The sequence below is a fragment of the Taudactylus pleione genome, unplaced genomic scaffold, assembly GCF_031769625.1.
Source record: "Taudactylus pleione unplaced genomic scaffold, aTauple2 ptg001990l, whole genome shotgun sequence".
Taxonomy (NCBI): domain Eukaryota; kingdom Metazoa; phylum Chordata; class Amphibia; order Anura; family Myobatrachidae; genus Taudactylus; species Taudactylus pleione.
In genome coordinates this window covers 8,058,911-8,082,922 of record NW_028286386.1, presented here as the reverse complement: position 1 = coordinate 8,082,922, position 24,012 = coordinate 8,058,911, and positions in this window count along the sequence as shown.

Genomic DNA, 24,012 nt, shown 5'->3' with positions numbered 1-24,012 from the left:
AATGAGGGGGCGTTAGTTCCTTCCTTTGCCAGGGGTGCTCGGACTCCTAGATACACCCCTGACGGAAGGATTGATTAGTTTTAGTTTTTAATTTATTTATTTTAATATTTTGATTCTTAAAAATATTTATGAGGGAAGTTCAATCTAGGGTCAAGTTCTTCAGTACCTAAAAGATATCTTTGATCTGGAGGTTTTTTAATTTTTGTACATCTAATAGAAATGAGGTGGCCTTGCTTGTGGATGTGCTGCTAGAACATTGTTAAAGATAATGGGACCAAGGCCTGCTGTTTACATCAGAGGAAAGCAGCCTGTAGTTCTCCAGCTGAACTAGAGCTCCCAGCATCTGTGATGTTTGCTGGGCCTACTAGAAGTTATTTGTCAACAACAGGTGGCGTGCTCCAGGTTACCTCAGCCTGCTGTATGCACTGTATGTACCATGTAAATATGTACGTATTTGACCAATATACACAACTAATTTTTGTAGTAAACCATTTGCAGTTTATTGCACACATCCTGGCAGGAAAATGCTCTATGCTGCTGCTTATATTTGCCAACCCAATCAGCTTGGTGGTTCAGAATTTTTTTTTTTTAAATGAAAGGGGCATGTAGGAGATGCTGTCTGTGGCCATTACAATTTCTGGACATTCATAAACTATACAATTAAAAAATGTCAGGCAGCAGTGCCACAAACAGCACATAATGCAAATAGAAGAGGTGCAAGATGGAATTGTCCTTGGGCCCTCCCAGCCACTCTTATGTTGTATATATGAAACAGGACATTCACAGTTTAACAAACCAATCACTTCAGCGACATGGACTGCCACTTGTGGCTGAAATGATTGGTTTGTTTGGGCCTCCACAAAACAAGCTGCCAATGCGCAGTCTACATTGGTGGCAATGATCCCATACACAAACTGGCTTTACAACTTAGGTAAGATCAGATGTCATCATAGTCATCTTCACACAATATTAATTCGCTAACGCACACACACAAAAAAACACTTATTTTTTTTACACTGAGGAAGAGCACCCCTGAATGAGGCAGCAGCCCCTTAATGAACAACACAGACAGTTCCCCTTTTTTATGGACAACAAAGCATCCCTGTTGAGTGTGGACAGATCACCTGCAGTGTAGAGTCACAAATACGTGGATGATAAACTGCGGTCTGGTCGGCAGTGTCACCAAACAAAAATAGCACAGCTAAGCTGCTAACGCACACACACACAAAAAGCACTTTTTTTTTTTTACACTGGGAAAGAGTACCCCTGATTGACAGAGCACCCCCCTGGACAACACAGCACCCCCCTTTATGGACTACAGCCATAGCCCCTTGATGAAAAGGACAACAACACAGCAGCAGCCCTTATGTATAACACAGCAGGAGCCCCTTTATTAAAAGGACAAGTGACACAGCAGCTGCAGCACCCACTGAAGCCCCCCTTAATTTACTGCAGCCCTAGCCCCTTTATGGAAAAGACAGCAGCAACCTTCAGCCCCAGACCCCGACAGGACAAGTTGGACATGTATGGGAGCAAATGACAGTCTGTTCAGTTCACCATCCACACCCGAAATGAAAATGGCGCTGATCACCGGGACCTACAGTCAGGTCCATAAATATTGGGACATTGACAGAATTTTCAGATTTTGGCCTCTATTCACCACCACAATAGTTTTGAAATGAAACAAACAAGATGTGCTTTAACTGCAGACTTTCAGATTTAATTTGAGGGTAATTACATAAAATCGGGTGAACGGTGTAGGAATTACAACAGTTTCAATATGTGCCTCCCACTTTTTAAGGGACCAAAAGTAATGGGACTATCAACTCAAAAGCTATTTCATGGACAGGTGTGAGCTATTCCCTCATTATTTCATTATCAATTAAGCAGGTAAAAGGTCTGGAGTTGATTCTAGCTGTGACATTTGCATTTGGAATCAGTTGCTATCAACTCTCAATATGAGATAAGAGCTGTCACTATCAGTGAAGCAAGCCATCATTAGGCTGAAAAATCAAAACAAACCCATCAGAGAGATAGCAAAAACATTACGTGTGGCCAAATCAACTCTTTGGAACATTCTTAAAAAGAAAGAACGCACCGGAGAGCTCAGCAACACCAAAAGACCTGGAAGACCACGGAAAACAACTGTGGTGGATGACAAAAGAATTATTTCCCTGGTGAAGAAAAACCCCTTCACAACGGTTGGCCAAACCAAGAACACTCTCCAGGAGGTAGATGTATATGTGTCAAAGTCAACAATCAAGAGAAGACTTCACAAGAGTGAATATAGAGGGTTCACCACAAGATGCAAACCATTGGTGAGCCACAAAAACAGGAAGATCAGATTAGAGTTTGCCAAACAAAATCTAAAAAAGCCATTACAGTTCTGGAACAACATCCTATGGACAGATGAGACAAAGATCAACTTGTACCAGAGTGATGGGAAGAGAAGAGAAGGAAAGGAACTGCTCAGGATCCAAAACATACCACCTCATCAGTGAAGCATGGTGGTGGTAGTGTCATGGCGTGGGCATGTATGGCTGCCAATGGAACTGGTTCCCTTGTATTTATTGATGATGTGACTGCTGACAAAAGCAGCAAAATGAATTCTGAAGTGTTTCGGGCAATATTATATGCTCATATTCAGTCAAATACTTCAGAACTCATTGGACGGCGCTTCACAGTGCAGATGGACAATGACCCAAAGCATACTGCAAAAGCAACCAAGGAGTTTTTTAAGGCTAAAAAGTGGAATGTTATGCAATGGCCAAGTCAATCCCCTGACCTGAATCTGATTGAGCATGCATTTCACTTGATGAAGACAAAACTGAAGGGAAAATGCCCCAAGAACAAGCAGGAACTGAAGACATTTGCAGTAGAGGCCTGGCAGAGCATCACCGGGGATGAAACCCAGCGTCTGGTGATGTCTATGCGTTCCAGACTTCAGGCTGTAATTGCCTGCAAAGGATTTGCAACAAAGTATTAAAAAGTGAAAGTTAGATTTAGGATTGTTTAGTTTGTCCCATTACTTTTGACCCCTTAAAAAGTGGGAGGCACATATAGAAACCGTTGTCATTTCTATACCGTTCACCTGATTTGGATGTAATTACCCTCAAATTAAATCTGAAAGTCTGCAGTTAAAGCACATCTTGTTTGTTTCATTTCTAAGCCATTGTGGTGGTGAATAGAGGCCAAAATATGAAAATTCTGTCAATGTCCCAATATTTATGGACCTGACTGTATATACAGGGATGTATCTAAGGGTCAGAGCGCCCCTGGCAAAATAAGGGACTGGCGGCCCCCCTTCCCCCCCAGCTCTCCCCTATCACAGCCCCGTCCCCTCACACAGCTTTTACTATTTTAATAGTAAAAAACACACTTTTACTTCCACATGGAAAAAAAACAACCTGCCACCCTTCTAAGACCCCACTCCCCAGCCAGCCCTAGCAGGTCCCCTTCTGTGACCCCACTCCCCAGCCAGCCCCCCTTCTAAGTCCCCAATCCCCAGCCAGCCCCCATTCTAAAGTCCCCACTCCCCAGCCAGCCCCGGCAGATCCCATTCCGCGCCCCCAATCCCCACTTTCCTTGTCGTTGCAGTGGTCTCGCAGGCCGTGGCTCCTCTGTCCTCTCTTTAGCACTGGTCACGCGCGCCGGGTCTTCTCTCCACACCAAAAAAAACCTGATCTTGCGGCACCGGCAGGTGCGTAGCCGCGCACTACTGGAAGCTGCGAGGTTGAGGCTGCTGCTGCTAGCCCTCCCCGGGCTTGTGCAACTTCCCGATGTGCACGCCTGCCGGCGCCGGGAGATGAAGGGTCTTTTTTTAAGAGAAGACCCAGCGCATATCTACCACCTGGCCAAGGATGGCACCACTGGTTGGCGCCCCCCCCTCGGCCGGCGCCCCTGGCGACTGCCATCCTGGCCAATGTGTAGATACGCCCCTGCCTATATAGAATCCAAAACCTGCAAGAATCCAACAGCGGGAGGATGACGTTTTGCCTCATTTTGAGATCCAAGTCAGGCGGGAAAACCCGAGCCGGTCTTGGATCCGACTTGGAATTGCAAATGACAACCCCCTGCCTGAACGTCCTCGGCCCAACACTGCCACTACTATGTCCCTTTCTATGTATGCACTGACTGCCAACATCGCAGCATAAAATATCATGTCCGGCTCCCGGAAGCAGACATGACGTATAAGGATATGGTGGGTGTAAGTGCTTTTCAAGTTGGGACTCACTTGAAGTTTGGTATGGGAGCAGCTTCGAAAGGAGGACTCCTAACTCACAAATAACAGATATATTAAAAAAGGGTGTTAACTGAGTGCAAATAAAGTTATAAGCATATGTGTAAGAACTGAATGAGTGTCTGTATACAAATCATGGTTAAAGATATTTATTATACTAATTATCAGTACTATTATTACAGTTTATACAAATAATAATATATTGGCCAAAACAATTAAAAATACCTATAATCTATGTACAAACACCATTTCTAATTTAACTATCTAATGTGAGCCAGTGAAGCAGGGCTAACCAATATACCCAGGACTTACATAAATAAACAAACAATAAGACATTGACAGGGATCGTGGGTGGAAAAGTGAAAGGAGATATGGAAAATAAAAATGTTCGTATTGTACTGTATACAGTTCAAATAGTCCAGATACGGTACATACCTCCAATAGTCCTCCATGTAGCAGTGTGTAACAGGTGCTGCTGGATGTTGCTCTCTGTCTGGGTTATGCAGTAGTCAGTGGGGATCCTGTTCGTTGGTTTTGGCCGGGTTGATGAGTGTCTACTCCTGAGTGCAGCCAGCAAAGTACAATGGCATCCCCTGCTGTTGTCAGTCAGTGATTCACCCCCATACAGTTTTATTTATTTTTTAATCATAAGGGGGCGTGGCCACGTCTCCTGCTATTAGACCACGCCCCCTTTTCCAGAGGCCATATTTCAGCGTCCCTGCTTCAAAGTAATGTGGCTGCATTTTGCTTAAGATTGGCAGGACAGAACCGGAGCTGAAGCTGATGTGATGCAGGGTTCTCTGTGGCATGCATGGTGACGTCGGATACACTGTCACAGTGCCAGAAGACTTCCAGGTCAGGGCAATTTTTGCTGTAGTGTGGGGGCCCCCAAAGTGTGGGGGCCCCTGGACGACCGCCCCTTCCGCCCCCCCCCCTTAATCCGGCCCTGACTAGGAATTTGGAGCCCAGGGCAAGAGCACCCCCCCATGTGCATGCACCAAAAAATGGGCGTGGTCACATGCCACAAGGAACGTGGCCACTGAAAAATGGGGCGTGTCAACATGACACACACCCCTCGCTCATCACTCTTAGTAGTGCCCCTCTTGCAATGCCCACTGTAGTAGTGCCCCTTATGCAATGTTCCAAGTAGCAGTGCCCCATGTAGTAGTGCTCTTTATACAGTGCCCCCAGTAGTGCACCCTTATACAGTGCCCCCAGTAGTGCCCTTTATATAATGCCTACAGTAGTGCACCCTTACACAGTTCCCCTTCTGAAGTGCCCCCGGTAGTGCACCCTTATACTGTGCCCCCAGTAGTGGTCCCAATTATGCAGGCCCCCAGTAGTGCCGCTTATACAGTGCCCCCAGTAGTGGTCCCCTTATGCAGTCCCCCAGTAGTGCCCCTTATACAGTGCCCCCAGTAGTGGTCCCCCTTATGTAGGCCCCCAGTAATGCCCCTTATGCAGTGCCCCCTGTAGTGATCCCCCCTACTCAGTGCCCCTAGTAGTGATCCCCCTATGCAGTGCCCCTTATACAGTGCCCCCCGTAGTGGTCCTCCCTATTTAGTACCCCCAGTTGTGATACAGTGCCCCCGGCCAGTAGTGCATAACACACACACACAGATATACATACACAAAATACTGACTTACCTGAATCCCCACTTCTGCCGCTGTCTGCTCCTCTGTCTTCCCGCTCGGTCCCACTCGGTACTATGGGAGAGACGTCATGACGTCTCTCCCATCACCCACTGCAGGAGCCGGAAGGTGGAGCTCATGAGTGAACTCCAGTCTGGCTCTGGCAGTGGGCGCAGCAGCCAGTGAGAGTCTGTCTGAATCTCATTGGCTGCTGAAACACTAACATCGCCATGGAACAGGTCGGCCCTAGTCAGTCAGTGTAGTGCGGACCGCAGTGAGTGCAGTCCGCACTACACAGTTACACACACATCACCGCCGGCGCTGGGTAGTACTCTCGAACTATCCGTTGGCGATGTTAGTGTTTCAGCAGCCAATGAGAGTCAGACTCTGGCTGCTGTGCCCACTGCCAGAGCCAGACTGGAGCTCACTCATGAGCTCCACCTTCCAGCCACCCCCCCCGACCCACCTACCAAACGGGACAAACTGTCGATCAACATCGACAGCCGCCCCTTTTGGATGCGAGCGAGTCCCTGCATCAGCCTCCCCGCACTACTGCAGCAAGCAGCTCTATGTAAATATCTCTAGTGTTAGCTGTGGAGATATTAATGTTATACTTTTGCATACAGTATATTCTGTTTATTCCTCTAAAGTGTTTCATATATGTAGGCCTTGCACACACTAATATCCATGACTCCTCCACAAAAAGAAGCTAAAAATAGCCGGGAATGACATGGAAAGAACTGCAAATGTCAGGCACTAGTGAAAAGGTGCCATTTTCTAGCAGCTGGGAAGGGAAATGTGTTGAATGGTAACAGTTTTAATTGCTCACTGTTGATGTCACGCAGTTCCACATCTTTGAAAGCCAACAGATCTAGCACTTTCCTGTCAGAAATTTCATCTGGGGTGAAAGCTGTTGATTTAAATCTTATTGTTAGGTACTTCCCTTTTCTTTGCATTGAAAAAAAAAGCAGAGAAAAGAAATGGAGACTATTTTTATAGTTGGCTGAAGTGGCAATTTCCTTAGGTAAAGTAAAATACAATCTTTTATTCACATTTTAAGGAGACAGAGGAAATAATTTCTGAAGAACAAAACATCCGTTGCGCAGGGCAAAAGCTGGTTTGGAACTGCCTCTATTTGTGCAAGGTATCAGCAGAGCACAGGCTTCCATAACTCGATGTTGTGGAGGAATAGTTATATGCAGTGGCGTAACTAGGGTATTTGGAGCCCAGGGCAAATTTGAAAAAGGAGGCCCCCCCCACTATGTGCACGCGTGGGCGTGGTCACAAGGGGCATGGCCACTGAAAAATGGGGTGTGTCAACATGACACACCCCTTTCTTGTCACTGGCAACATTTCTTTCCATTTGCACCTTAATGCAGTGCCCCTTATACAGTGCCCCCTATGCAGTGCCCCTAGTAGTGGTCCCCCCTTATGCAGGCCCCCAGTAGTACCCCTTATATAGTACCCCCAGTATACAGTGCCCCCAGTAGTGGTCCCTCTTATGCAGGCCTCCAGTAGTGCCTCTTATGCAGGCCCCCAGTAGTGCCCCTTATACAGTACCCCCAGTAGTGGTCCCCCTTATGCAGCCCCCGATTAGTTCCCCTTATACAGGCCCCCAGTAGTGATCCCCCATATGCAGTGCCCCTTACACAGTTCTCCCTGTAGTAGTCTCCCTTATGCAGCCCACCATTAGTTCCCCTTATACAGTGCCCACAATGCGAATTCAGTAGGTAATATCACACTACAATCTGCATTACAAATGCGGATTGTAGTAAATAAAGCCCTAAGACACTTACCTATCTTCTAAAGATGGTTGACAACTCCATATCCTATGGGTTACTGTCACATGTAGAAACTGCAGCATGGGGACCACACACATAACCAGTTGTTGTTATAGCAAGAGCAGCAGAGGAAGCAGTAGAATGTGGTTTGGGAGCCTGCAGGGCTAATTGCCTTCTCCTCAGTGAGTCATATGTGTTTGGTTTATGCTATAAATCCCCCTGAAGCATCTTGGGATTCAAAATACTAAGGGGGAGATTTAATAAAGCTTGGAGAGAGATAAAATTGGAGATAAATAGCACCAATCAACTCTCATTTTTCAAATACAGCTTGTAATATGACAGTTAGGAGCTGATTGGTTGGTGCTATTTCTCTCCAATTTTATCTCTCTCCAAGCTTTATTAAAACGCCCCCTAATTACTATACCTTATCAGCATTATTCTGCCTGGCCAACACATCATATGAACACACTCACGGTTCTATTAAATTAGCCACAAGCCAAATGGAAATGCCAGCATTGGCACATCAGCTTGCCCCCATTACAAACAAATCTTGCCCCCACATTTTGATATGCACCCTATGGAATTGTGAGAAAAACCCTGCAATCTCTGGGCCACCATAAGTGTGGCATATGAGAGCACTCACTCACGGGGCGAGCCAACTCAAGGCTAACTGTATCGACCCTCAAGAGCGGTAACCATGAGTCTCCTCCATGGGAGCAAAATTGTTCTGCCTTTAGCCACCTCTTTATGACTAATGTGTACTGTACTAAATATCACCCTACCCAGCTTCAATAATTTTATAGGAGAAATACTGATTCTTCTATACGGACTGCTCAGATTCCAGGAAGCCTGGGTCCCTACATCTTCAAACCTGTGGCACCACTCATAGGGCGGGATGTACTAAATGCAAAATGCTGTTAAAACCCTGAAAATGCAGTTTTCAGGGGTTTTACCGCATACCCCATATGTACTATGCACCAGAATGCTTTTTCCCAATGGGTTACGCCATCTTCCAGTGGTATTACCCAATAGAAGCCTATGGGCTTCTTTTCGAGACGCCTTCCCCTCCCATCACCCCCCGTGTCCCGCGCCCTGTGCAGAAGGATGCCAGTGGGACTTCTGGTTGTTAAACCCGGAAGTTCCTCTCTCCGGGGGCATCGCAAAGGATAGCTCTTAATGGGATAGCTGTCCTTTGCTATCTAGGTACATACCGCGGTAAGTCAGCACAGCAGTTAGCACATCAGCATGAGGCTCAGTGTGTGATGTAGCTGGGAGGGCCAGGAAGCAGGAACCCAGTCCCTGTCCTCCTCCTACTAGACACCATACCCTATCAGAGGCCGGGGGAGGGGCCGCAGGACATTACCACCCTCCTCCCTGCATTGAGGACTGCTTTGTTATGCAGCTGTCACTGGCAGGGGCGGTGTTTTCCTGTCCTGCTCCACCTCTACCAGAGACAGTCCGACTCTGCCCACTCCTGACAGCTGTGGGGTATTGCTCATTGCCAAATTTGGCTAAGTGAGCATGTGCTCACCATTTTGGTGGTTTTACCATCGAATGCTCATGATGCGATGGTTAACTACCATCGATGATGGGCTTCTGATGTCCATCCCTACACTGTCTATGATGGACCCCTCCCATGAGGCTGGTGTTGATCTCCTTCACGAGTCAGAGAAGCATGTAATGAGCTACAACAATAAGAGCTCAGCAAATGCCTCTCTGATCTTTTGTGCTAAGGGTCTGAATCCAGTCCAGACCATAGTTGCCGACTTTCTGGCTGCTCCTTCCGGGAGGGAGCAGCCAGATCGGCAGGGCAGCGGGGGGCGTGGCCAAAAAAGGGAGCATGTCCGGACGGGTGCCTGGCATTTGTAGGTGTCACGGGGGTGGGGTCACGCGATCGCGTCATTTTGGCCCCGCCCCCACTACACAATGCCGATAATACAGGCATTGTGAGGCAGGGGGCGGGGCCAAAATTACGCAAATTGCGTCACTGGCTGCCCTCACAGCGGGGGTTAGGTGTAAATTACGGGGGGATGTCGGGGGATCGGCGGCCGCCGGGAGGCTTGCCTGCTTTTCTGGGGGGGCGGGAGCTGCACCCGATTATCGGGAGGCTCCCGCCCAAATCGGGAGGGTAGGCAACCCTGGTCCAGACACTACTCAGTGATCTACCGCAGTTTTACGATTATCAGAAATCTGTGCATGCCAGGACCCGATATGCACGGGTCCTAGAAACTCTCTCATAGCTCCCCCAAGTCGCAGCATGACTGCCATTCTGAGGCTGGACTGCTGTGTGCTGGGCTGCAGTGAGTACAGGAAGGCTGCTGCTGTTACCGCTGAGTTGGGAGCAATTGCAATGATTGCACCCCCCTGGATCTGCCCCTGGCTGAGGGGCACAATGGCACTTCCCTGTGGAGCGCGGGGTATCACTTTGCAAAGCCGCATATACTGTTTCTTTTGGAAGGAGGCATAGCCATGAGTCCTTACATTAGGTCATGACCCTTTGGGCCTGGCCAGGCTCTCTAAGAGCTCTGCCTACAGACACCTCCTGCAGTATTTTAATATTTGCTGGACTGTTTTGCACAGCTGGTTCCTTGCGGCTGTGCGATACTGTCCACATCTGAATCAGGCCCTAAGTCTCATGGAATTTACTCCCAGCAATGCACTTGTGCGCCCAGTGTCTTGATGCTCAGTCTCAACATGTAGCTGCTGGGACAGTCACCCACTAACCATGAGGCACTGGCAGCCTAGTGAAGCTGCAGCACTGGCTTGCCCCACCGAACCCACATGTGCCGAACTTGTAGTTGGAAATTATATTAAAAAAAATTTAAAATACATGCCGACCAGGGGGCCCACTGAGAAAGAGAGGCCATGGGTTACTCACCTCCTGTGCCCCCCCAAACCCACACACTCTTAATCCAGCTCTGGACTTACACAATTATTTTTTACTCAACAAAGGTATTTTGCACCAGCTTAGAGCAGGTAGTCTCTGGGCCGTCCTATCAAGTTAATGGGATCTGTTTTATACTTCCATTTGGCGCTTTGGCAGTGACACACATTTCCAGATGTACTAAAAGTGATTTCATTATAATCACAGCACAGCAACATTGCTTTGTTTGCTGTGCACATCTATGGAGGTGTGAGGTACAGTAAAAGGATCAATGTTGTGCCTGCAATGTGTTGCTATTACCACATTATTCCAATGGCACCTCGCAGGATTAGTTTTCAATTTATTCAGCCCCAAAGTATGAAATAAAGCATCACACACACAATGCTGCCATATGTAATGCACACAGGGGCCTATTCATCAACACTAAAATAAAGTTTTTAAGGAAATTTTCCTTAAATAACGTTATTTTGGTATTCATGAACAGACTTAGCACAGGAGATATCACAGATATCTCCTTGCTAAGTTCCCCTGCGTTAATTTCCACACTCCCCATACATTAGTATGGGGATGTGGAAATTGTGGTATTCATCAAATTCCGAAAATTATGAATTTTCGGAATTTGATGCAGTTACTATTCGCCACTGTGAGGTGGCGAATAGCAGAATCGACTTACCTGTATCCGCGTGTGCAGGTCCCCCTACGAGTCCCTCCGGTGCTCTGCTCCGTCCTCAGGCTCCGGAGGCTGGTCGGACATGTGTGCTCCCCAGCAGAGCACAAGAAAGTTTAGACAAAAAAAAAAAGTTTTTTTTTTTTCTAATCTGTCATGTGGTCTGCTGGGAAACCACATGACAGACCAGCAGGACGGAGCCGAAGGCTGCTGCGCGGACAGGTAAGTCGGGGGCGGGGGAGGTGAGCGGAGGGGGGAGGGGGGTGTACACAAACTTAACGCATCTGTAGGCAGTGCTGCACATGCGCTGGTTTTACAGATGTAACAGCGCATGCGCAGCACTGTTTCCAGACGCGATAAGGTAGTGTAGGTAGGGAAAAGTATCTATTTCCCGAAAAGCTGCCATCGCAAAAATGACAGCTTTTCGGAATAGATACTTATGGAGAGGTGAATGATGAATTCCACCTATAATTAGGTAGAACTCCATGCGAGTTCTAAACCCAATTATCTCCATCGAATTTTTAGGTTTAATGAATAGGCCCCACAGTCCTGATGGCACCTCACTCTTGTCATTAATTGAAAGCAACATTCCTATTTCATTTATACACTTCTCCTCAGTGTAGCTGGGAACTGCAATAGTTTTTACCAGGATTCCTCATATTATGGGACAGTGGTTGAATAAAATGATCTGGTGCCCTGAGCTGTGTGCAAGCCATGCATAAGCAGTGTCAGACTGGGGTATGAAGGGCCCACCGAGGGAAGGCTGTGGTAGGGGCCAATGCTTTATGGGTGTAGCCAGGGCCAGATTAAGGCTATGGGGGACCTGGGGCACTTTAGACAGGTGGGCGCTATTAGAGGTAGGCAGATGAATTATCTATCTATAAAATATGTATTTTGCTACAATATAGTGTGTGTGTGTGTGTGTGTGTGTGTGTGTGTGTGTGTGTGTGTGTGTGTGTGTGTGTGTGTGTGTGTGTGTGTGTGTGTATGTTTTGCCTTATCTCAATAAGATGCCTACCGACTGCGGCATTAGCATCAAAACGCTGTAGTGGCTGCGACTTTGTTGCAACTGCTACTGCAGGACCATCATCCTCTGAATCAGGCCCACTATTGCTACACACCCACCCCATCTCCCAGAGGGCAGTAATATACCCCCCATAATATTACTGCACCCCCACCCCATCATCCTGATGGCAGTAATATACCCCCCATAATATTGCTACACCCCCACCCCATCATCCACATGGCAGTAATATACCCCATATAATATTACTGCACCCCTACTCCATCACCCAGATGGCAGTAATATACCCCGCATAATATAACTGCACCCCTACCCAACCAACCAGATTGCAGTCAAATATACCCCCCATAAAATGCACCCCCATCCCATTAACACTACCCCCATAGATATCATTAATTAACCCCACTCCCAGACTACATTAACATACCCCTACGCCTTCTCATACACTGTACTTACCTCAGCAGGAAGATCATAGTGTAGGAAGATCATGGTGTCCTGGTCTTAGCAGACTGCCATTGCAGAGATCCGGAGGAGGGGAGAGACAGGCTGCTCTTCCACAGACAGGGGACTCAAGGGAGAGAGAAGAGGAGGACTGGGTGTTGGGTGGAGACTAGGAAGGGCAAGGCTAAACACAGGGTAGTCTGGGGGAAAGGGGCAGGGCTTAACGGAGGCAAAGGGGCGGAATCTCGTCCGGGACAGCTCAGAGGATAAAGAGGCTTCCTTACTGCAGCGCAGCCCCCGCAGTGCACACTGTATACAGAGTACTGCTCAGCACACAGCAGCAGCAGTGCTGGACCGACCACAAAGTTTTCTACTGGTGCAGGGGGCCCCTTGGGAGATGGGGCCTGGGGTTACTTGCCCCCTTTGCCCCCCCCCTTAATCCGGCCCTGGGTGTAGCCAGCCACCACAGAAGCTTGCCCAACCATTATAAAGGATATGGTCTGCAGACAACATGGATACTAAAGTGCATGGCCTGGTCATCCATATTCCTGCTCTAAAAGGCAACTGACTCTTTTATAGGAAGGGCCCTCAGGCAGTGGGGCCCACCGGCCAGTCCAACCCTGTGCATTCGTGCCAATATTTTGCTTTTGCCTTGATGGAGATCCCAGAAGGGAGGTTAAGGGGCAACGTGCAAATTGCAAACAGTGTGGTACTCAGTGATACACTGGGAGGGGCTATCTACTAAGGGTAAAATGGTTTACCGCATTTCCAAGATGTATGAAGCTTCGGACAGCAAAACTTTATGCAGTTTGTACCCAATAGGCAACGCATCCTCTATATAGCTGTTCTTTGTGTTATAGTCACAAGTATCAATGCATGCAATGCATGATACAACCGGCCCAATATCACCATTCACTGTGGAAAGCATGCAGGAAACTGGAGACAGGTCCTGCTATCCTGGGAGTCCAAGAGACCTATCTCAAATTTGGAAATACCCAGGACATTAGGGTAGTATAGGCAAATATGATGCCATGGTCTCACACCCCAATTGCAAGTCTAGACTGCAAGTGAGTAGCTCGAAACATAGTGTACATTTAACATCTCTTTTAGACTGGCGTGATCCTACCACATGTACTTCTCTCATGAGCCCAGATGTACTAAGCTCTATAAAGTGATAAATTGAAGAGTGATAAACTACCAACTAATCAGCTCCTGTCATTTTTCAAATACAGGATCTGAATCAGACCCGTTCGCTAAGTTGCGCTCACTCGCTCTGAGCGATTTTCGCCCGTCTGCGCATGTGTATAATTCGCAGTGCGCGTGCGCAAGCCAGTCTTTGTGATCTGTTTTTGGTTGCTAGTAAGCCACTATCGGGTCGCTACTTTGAGTGACAGATAGTGCCGTTTGTGGGTGGTAACAGGGGAAGGTGCCTGTAAATGGAGAACGCCATTTAAAGGACGTGCATAATTGCAAACCAGCATCATTGTACACGTCACCTGCATGTATTTCAGCCCGCACTGATCGCTGTGCTTGCGGCGGGTTAAGGCAACCTCAAGGGCTGCGAGCAGCTTGGACGGCTCTCGATGTTCCTGATGAATCCTACATTTCCCGGAGATGAGTGTGTTGTGAGTGGCAAGGGGGCATCTTTATACACTTGCGAGCGCACTTTGAGTAGCTTGCAAAGATATAGAGGGCGTCCTTAAACGACGCAGTGCGAGCACTTCATTTAAATATCCGGCCCCTTTTTGCCAGCGAGCGGCCAAACCTGGCTCGCGGGCGAGCAGCCAATAGGAGGCAGACGCGACGAGCCAATCGCGGCTCGCCACCTCATAGCCCCGCCCACTTGCAGCATCTTGTATCAGACGCCGCTGAGTGGGAAAAGGCAGTACTACTGCGGAGAGGGAGGAGTGAAGACCTCCCGAAGAGAGCATCGTGGCAAGAGTTCCGGCAGCCTCAAAAGAGACCAGAAGATGCCGTGATCAAGAAGGAAGACAGGCAGCACCGGCTGGAAGAAGCAAAGAAGAGGCAGTGCCGCTGGCAAGGATGGGCTAGCAGCCAAAGAATTCGGCTGAGGACCGGAGAGGACTGCTGGGGTGGAAAGTAAAAGAGCCAACGAAGCTCCCCCCCCCCCGCAGCCTCTTCCAACATAGCAGGTAGGCCCTCCATGAGGCTGATAACGCGATGTGTTTTGGATAATATTTATAAGCCTTACTTATTATAAGAAGAAATGAAATAATTCACACCAATACCAATTCTAAAATAAATGACAATGTTTTACTTAAAAGCAAATTAATTATACATGTATTATTGTATTATTGTCAAGGCAGACTTACAACATAAAAAATAACAAGTTCAGCAGCAGTAACAAAATGGTTATTTGCAATGCCTAGCATAGACTCACAAGGTGACAGTCAGCCAATGTTTATACTTACAGCCAAGCGCCCCGCGACTCTCTCAACCTACGATCTCTCCTGCTCAACCCGACTGCCTGACCCCTCCCCTATTTGATCAATCTTTTATACTTTTTCTCTCTGCTACTGACATATCCAAAAATTGCAAATATTGATTAATTCAATATTCATGCGCACTAAACATTTAACTGATAATATATTTTAATCATAACAAAACCTATAATCTCCTTTCTATGTTTTCAAAATTCTGGTGACTGCTTCTGGTGGACCAAGGCTATCTTGATTAGCTCCCTTCTTGTTTATACAGATTTGAGACCTACTGTCTCCTAGTTTGTTCATATTAAATTAAACTAACCCATTATTCTGTCTTGCTAGAAATGGTTTCCTTCAGTAGTTTCTGTAGTTAATAACATCTTATAAACCTAAATACTACATCATTTAATATACCTTTAGATTATACAATATTAAATAATAATAACTGCTGCTTCAGACACACACCTGCCTACTTTAGAGAGAGGGTAGGCCTCATCTCTAGGCCTGAGGCCATTCGACAAATGTTGTCCTCTGCAACTTACAACCATATATATTCTAAATCATTTCTATACACTCTTAATTGCAATGAAAATAATAATGAAAGACATAAGCTTCACATTCCCGATATTGATACATTTGGCAGCATTGCATCCCCCATAGAAACCTATGGGGGAGGCGGCTGCCAGCGGCAAAGGAGGGATCGCAGCGATACCTGCTGCGGTCCCTCCTTCATACATCCAGGGGATACTTAGTATTTGAGGTAAACCCCCAAAACAGTAGTTTTTCGGGGAATTTACCTCAAATTCCCTTTGATAAATGGGCCCCTTGATCCATTACTGACATTAAATCTATTTTGCTCATTACTTTAGAAATGGCCACTGAAATGGGTGTATTTAGGGAAATACATGCAAAAAGTTGCAATAGCTATTTCTGTGCAGTCACTCCTCATCCTCAGCCTAACAATACCTCCAAATGAACATTGGAGGTCCAGGATAAATGCCTGAATACAGCAGTCTCCCACATGCTACACACTTCCCAAGTGAAATTAACCTTCTGTGGATCAGATTACATGATTTGCATTGAATTGTGTTGTTGTGGACCCATCCCATGATTTACAATGTCATGAATAGCTGCTTTAAATAGTGAGGGTTGGGACTGTGATGACACGATTATGACGCCTCTGACATGAGGGCTCTGCAAAAATTAGACTGTCTTCCATTAAAAGTTTTGCATAAGAATTGAACATCACTCAAGGGGTCTGATTCAGGGACAGAAGCAATGACAGTATTTATGCAGAACAAGCGACAGGTAGTCAGCATTTGGGGGGTGGAAATGGGGGTGGTGGTTAGAAGAATGCAGGCATGTCTGACCGTTTAAAAGCCGTTACATGGGCGTGCATAAATTACCCATTGTGCCCTCCTGTGCTCACTCATGAGCTCCGCCTTCCGGCTCCTCCCCGCAGCGGGTGATGGGAGAGACGTCATGATGTCTCTCCCATCCCATAGTGCAGAGCTAGAGCGGGCCCAGAGGAGTGGACAGCGGCGGTCGTCGGCAGGAGCAGGGATCAAGTAAGTTGTAAGTTGCTTTTTTTTTTGTTTCTGGCACAGCACGGTGGGAGAGTGTGGCTACTAGGGGGCACTGTATAGGGGGCGGCCGCTAGTGGGGGCACGTTATGGGGGGGTGGACGCTACAGGGGGCACTGTATTGTGGGGCCGCTACTGGGGGCACGTTATGGGGGGGATGGCCGCTACTGGGGGCACTGTATAGGAGGGACTACTACTGGGGGCACTGTATAGGGTGGACTACTAATGGAGGCACCGCAGAGGGTGGACTATTATTGGAGGTACTGTCTAGGGGGACTACTACTGGGGGCAATGTATAGGGGAGGACTACTACTGGGGGTAATGCATAAGGGAACTACTACTGGGGGCACTGCATAGGGTGGACTACTACTGGGGGCACTGTATAGGGAGATAGGGGGACTACTACTGAGGGCACTGCATAGAGGGGACTACTACTGGGGGCACTGCATAGGAGGGACTACTACTGGGGGGGTACTTCCTGAAATTATGGGAGGCACCAGTCCATTACCTTGCCAGGGGCACTCGGATCCCTAGATAAACCTCTGCTGGTCAGACTTGCCCCATATGCAGCATGGCTGCCCGATGCGCGTTGATAGTACCAATGTTTACGCTATTGCACGTTGTCCAATGGATATGAGAAGACAGCAGTGGGTGTCCCTATAATCAACTGCGATCGGTGAGAGAATGCAATTGCGAATGCATTACTGTCCATCTCTGAATCAGGCCCAAAGTTCTTATTTGCAATTGAGATGTTCACAAGGACTGTCGGAGTTCTTTCTACTATTTTTTACAATTAAAGGATTTCATTAAAAGTGGTAACGGTTCATAGAACCCTTACAGACTCAGGGTCGGACTGGACCACAGGGGTACAGGGGAAATCCCCAGTGGGTCCCCCACTGCCTGAGGACCCCACCCCCTCCTCTCGGGGTCATGTACTGTTCACTGAATTGTACACTGTTACTCTATTGGAGGGTCAGTTACCTTGTGGACCACGGAAAAACATTGGTTCTTGGTTTTCTTCAATAGAAACTACACCAATATTTGTCTAATGGTTAGCCAAGCAACTATTACCCCAAAGTGTCTGTACATTGTCAGACTGGGGTATAAAGGGCCCATGCTTAAGGGGGGAACGCAGTAGTAGGGGCCCATGCTTAAGGGGTGTGGTCATCCACCAAAGGGGGTGTGGCTAGCCACCGAAGTTGCATCATTTAGCTCATTGCTTCCCACCACCTGCGGCACACACAGGCCCTCATCTTTAGGCCTCTTTTGCGACCTCTGGATATCTTCAAGCGACGTCCTCTTCTATTGACCAGCACCACCATACTGAAACCTCTGCTGCGTCAGATGTCAGATGCGCCAAGCGGGCAGAGCTGTGGAGCAGCGAGCAGTGATTGACTTGCTGCGGCTGCTTCTAGTTGGCTTCCGGTCCGCGCCAAGTTCAAATAGCCCCTGCTGTCTTTTAGCCACCAGTCTGTGAACTGCAATTGGCTCACGGTCAGTGCCAAATTTAAACTGGAGCAGCACCCACTTGCCCGGAACTTATTAAAATATAGATCAAAGCAGTGGCCGGATTCAGGCTCGGACGGCGCCTCTCCAGCCTGTCACCCTCCTGCAATGCTAACCCCTGCTTACCGCATCACGCCAGTCCTGCCCCCCGGGTTTATGGATTTCCCAGTGACTCAGGGAACTTGTTTTTCCCTAATTCATCCAGTTTAAATAATAGGACAATGTATGCTTCTATGTTAATGCTAAATTCTAGTAAAATGTTTATTGCAGGCTGTGACCTCTTCACTTCCCTGTCCAATACATCACAGATTTATGGGTTTGTGTAATGGAGTATTCAAAGGGGAATTGTGCAGACAAGATACATGTGTAATTATTTACCATTATTCCATGAATTCGATATGAAGTTTTCACCAATTATTTCATGTGTTTGATTTTCTGAACATCAGGTAGAAAATTATTTTCAGAGCAATATTGCATAATTGTGACTATTCTGAAAAAAAGTAAATACAAAAAAAAAACTGGTCATCTGGTGCATGATATCTGATTTAAGTGCCCTCTTATTGCCTACTGTACTCCTGAAAAAGCATTTCAGGGAGATTGTGAAAGCAACAGCTACAGTCAGGTGCATAAATATTGGGACATCGACAGAATTTTCATATTTTGGCCTCTATTCACCACCACAATGGCTTTGAAATGAAACAAACAAGATGTGCTTTAACTGAAGACTTTCAGATTTAATTTGAGGGTAATTACATCCAAATCAGGTGAACGGTGTAGGAATTACAACGGTTTCTATATCTGCCTCCCACTTTTTAAGGGGCCAAAAGTAATGGGACTATCAACTCAAAAGCTATTTCTTGGACAGGTGTGGGCTATTCCCTCATTATTTCATTATCAATTAAGCAGGTAAAAGGTCTTGATTCTAGGTGTGACATTTGCATTTGGAATCAGTCGCTGTCGACTCTCAATATGAGATCCAAAGAGCTGTCACTATCAGTGAAGCAAGCCATCATTAGGCTGAAAAATCAAAACACATCCATCAGAGAGATAGCAAAAACATTAGGTGTGGCCAAATCAACTGTTTGGAATATTCTTAAAAAGAAAGAACACAACGTAGAACTCAGCAACACCAAGAGACCTGGAAGACCACGGAAAACAACTTTGGTGGATGACAGAAGAATTATTTCCCTGGTGAAGAAAAACCCCTTCACAACAGTTGGCCAAAACAAGAACACTCTCCAGGAAGTAGGTGTATATGTGTCAAAGTCAACAATCAAGAGAAGACTTCACAAGAGTGAATATAGAGGGTTCACCACAAAATGTAAACCATTGGTGAGCCACAAAAACAGGAAGACCAGATTAGAGTTTGCCAAACAACATCTAAAGAATCCATTACAGTACTGGAACAACATCCTATGGACAGATGAGACAAAGATCAACTTGTACCAGAGTGATGGGAAGAGAAGAGTATGGAGAAGGAAAGGAACTGCTCATGATCCAAAACATACCACCTCATCAGTGAAGCATGGTGGTGGTAGTGTCATGGCGTGGGCATGTATGGCTGCTAATGGAACTGGTTCTCTTGTATTTATTGATGATGTAACTGCTGACAAAAGCAGCAGAATGAATTCTGAAGTGTTTCGGGCAGTATTATATGCTCATATTCAGTCAAATGCTTCAGAACTCATTGGACGGCGCTTCACAGTGCAGATGGACAATGACCTGAAGCATACTGCAAAAGTAACCAAAGAGTTTTGTAAGGCTAAAAAGTGGAATGTTATGCAATGGACAAGTCAATCCCCTGACCTGAGTCCGATTGAGCATGCATTTCACTTGTTGAAGACAAAACTGATGGGAAAATGCCCCAAGAACAAGCAGGAACTGAAGACATTTGCAGTAGAGACCTGGCAGAGCATCACCGGGGATGAAACCCAGCATCTGGTGATGTCTATGCGTTCCAGACTCCAGGCTGTAATTGCCTGCAAAGGATTTGCAACAAAGTATTAAAAAGTGAAAGTTAGATTTAGGATTGTTTAGTTTGTCCTATTACTTTTGGCCCCTTAAATTTGAAAGTCTGCAGTTAAAACACATCTTGTTTGTTTCATTTCAAAGCCATTGTGGTGGTGAATAGAGGCCAAAATATGAAAATTCTGTCAATGTCCCAATATTTATGCACCTAACTGTATAAAGTGGACGAGTACTGTTACATCTGAGAGGCATAAAATTGACATCCAATTGTAAATGAGCCCCAAAGCAGTTAGTAAGATCTACTCATTGATGAAAACACACTGATACTTTTCAGAATATGCATGTAGCCATAGGGATTATAAGGTCCTAATTCATTATGGATCGCAACTGCGAATGCAATAGTGATTACGCACACAGTCTCACTGTGATGATATGCTAATCCTCGCTATGCCGTCGCAGCACACATAAGGACGCCCACCTTACCTTACACATAACCATAATACTTAGTAAGACTGCAAAACCATCGGTAACATCGAGCCTCACACACAATTGCACAAGCACTGTTCTTACTCAGGAATTGCTAACCTCATCGCACGCTGTGAGTACACAAACTGCGTATGGCATCGCAGTGGATAATTTATGAAACTCCATGTAACGGCGTTCAAATGTCGTGACACTCCTGCGTTTCGCTGACTACCTCCCGTCACCACCCCCAAACAGTAATTCCTGACAATCACTCTACGATGGGTCTGCATAGTGACTCTGAACACAGTGGAGTGTTCGTGCACGTACACTGCGATTCATACGCAGAACGCAACAATCGACCGATTGCGTGCGTAATCGCAGTTGCAATCCTAGCTGCAGTTTTCACTCTTCTTGACTATTACACCTCCTTTAGAACCATTTTGTTTTTTTTATAAATAGCTTTGATCTTTTTATTTACCCCATCATCATAATCAATTGGAACCCCATGGCTCTTCATGAGTGAACGTATTGGTGTATTTCTAATGGGTATAATTAAACGTACCCCTCAATGTCTATCCCAGCTTCAATACATTGCATATGACACAGAAAACTGATCCTCTTCCCTCAGTACTCCACATCTGCTGATCAACTTTGCAAACCCCTCCACTTGCTTCCTGTACAGTCTTCTCAAATATCATCTGAAAATACTCTTCCTCTCCTCTTAGAGCTACCACTGAGCTTCACCTCCCCTCACTCGCTCCTACAAGACTTCTCTCCTGTGGGAAAAGGTATCATAATGTAGTATTTGCTTTCTCTGGGAACCAGAGCTCTTTGTGCTCAACAGGCCAAGGGTGAGGGTGGGGCAGGATAAGGGTGCCCTATTTTTACATGTATACTGGGCTCCACAATATCTGATGGCAGCCCCGAACACACCTACTGATTCCTGACCAAGCTCACCTCGATTACCTTTGCCATGAGTTAAGCTGACGATGCAGGATACATACATGGACTTCCCCGCTGCTAATATTTGCTGCATATACACTACAAGTAACGCTCTTTCTGTACCTTTAGTCAGTGATCTACACTGGCGGCTCCAGGCATGTGCATGGCTGTTCTGATGGACAAATTCTGCTGCAGGTGCATCTTCTCCAGCGCTCTCCTACATCTAGAGCAGGTGAGTTACACAGCATAATTATTGTGTATCATCACTGCAGCCATTGGATTCACACTGTATTTGGCAGTGCACCTGGATAACAGTAGTACAAAGGGACCGGTACCCCTTCATCATCTTACAGGACAAATCAGATTTGTCATGCCCCTTCCCATGAGGCCACACTCCTTTTTTCATACAAAAAGTCTAGTTATGGCTCTGAAAACATCTCTTTGTTAGAGCTTACCCTAACCCCACCTACAGTGCTTACAGTGCTTACACTGATGCACTCTCACAACTGTTCCAATCTCCAAGAGACACAACCACTTTTTGGGGTCAATCCACTTACCCACAAATGTATTGTGGGTACGAGTCAGCACTTTATATCAGCCTGAATTCGCTTAAAACTAGGGGTGAGCGGGTTCGGATTTCTGAAATCCGAACCCCCCCGAGCCCCCCCGATCCGAGTCCGATCCGAGTCAGGCTCGACTTTTCCCGCCTGACTCGGCTCTGAAATCGAGGCAAAACGTCATCATCCCGCCTTCCGAGTCTCGCGGGTTTTGGATCCTATATAAGGTACCCGCGTCAGCGCCATTTTCTCACTCGACTGTGGACAGTGAAGAGGGAGGGTGGGAGTTAGGGCTGTGTAGTGTAGTGTTGTGTAGTGCTGCTGTTGTCCACTACTTCAAAGTCCATAGGGGCTGGCTGTGTTGTGCTGTGCTGCTGTTGTTAATAGGGGCTGTGTCCACTACTTCAAAGTCCATAGGGGCTGGCTGGACTGTGTTGTGCAGTCAGTTCTCCATAGGGGCTGTGTCCACTCCAAAGTCCTGTGCAGTGTCCCAGTCCTAAAGGGGTGCTGTAGTGTTGTCCAGGGGGTGCACTGTCAGGGGTGCTCCCCCCAAGTGCTAAAAAAATAATATATTTTCTGTGTTTGTGAATTGTGTGCGCAGTAGCCGCACGTGCATCAACAAAGTAGTGACAAGCGTGCGCCTGTGTCATAAGTAAAGGGCCGGCTGGCTTGACCGTTAAAGGGTGCTGTAACCCCCAAAGTACACTCCAGTCCAAACCAAAAAAATTATTATTTTCTGTGTTTGTGAATTGTGTGCGCAGTAGCCGCACGTGCATCAACCAAGTAGTGCCAAGCGTGCGCCTGTGTCATAAGTAAAGGGCCGGCTGGCTTGACCGTTAAAGGGTGCTGTAACCCCCGAAAGTACACTCCAGTCCAAACCAAAAAAAAAATTTTTTTCTGTGTTTGTGAATTGTGTGCGCAGTAGCCGCACGTGCATCAACAAAGTAGTGCCAAGCGTGCGCCTGTGTCATAAGTAAAGGGCCGGCTGGCTTGACCGTTAAGGGTGCTGTAACCCCCGAAAGTACACTCCAGTCCAAACCAAAAAAAAAATTATTTTCTGTGTTTGTGAATTGTGTGCGCAGTAGCCGCATGTGCATCAACAAAGTAGTGCCAAGCGTGCGCCTGTGTCATAAGTAAAGGGCCGGCTGGCTTGACCGTTAAAGGGTGCTGTAACCCCCAAAGTACACTCCAGTCCAAACCAAAAAAAAAATTATTTTCTGTGTTTGTGAATTGTGTGCGCAGTAGCCGCACGTGCATCAACAAAGTAGTGCCAAGCGTGCGCCTGTGTCATAAGTAAAGGGCCGGCTGGCTTGACCGTTAAGGGTGCTGTAACCCCCGAAAGTACACTCCAGTCCAAACCAAAAAAAAAATTATTTTCTGTGTTTGTGAATTGTGTGCGCAGTAGCCGCACGTGCATCAACAAAGTAGTGCCAAGCGTGCGCCTGTGTCATAAGTAAAGGGCCGGCTGGCTTGACCGTTAAGGGTGCTGTAACCCCCGAAAGTACACTCCAGTCCAAACCAAAAAAAAAATTATTTTCTGTGTTTGTGAATTGTGTGCGCAGTAGCCGCACGTGCATCAACAAAGTAGTGCCAAGCGTGCGCCTGTGTCATAAGTAAAGGGCCGGCTGGCTTGACCGTTAAAGGGTGCTGTAACCCCCAAAGTACACTCCAGTCCAAACCAAAAAAAAAATTATTTTCTGTGTCTGTGAATTGTGTGCGCAGTAGCCGCACGTGCATCAACAAAGTAGTGCCAAGCGTGCGCCTGTGTCATAAGTAAAGGGCCGGCTGGCTTGACCGTTAAGGGTGCTGTAACCCCCGAAAGTACACTCCAGTCCAAACCAAAAAAAAAATTATTTTCTGTGTTTGTGAATTGTGTGC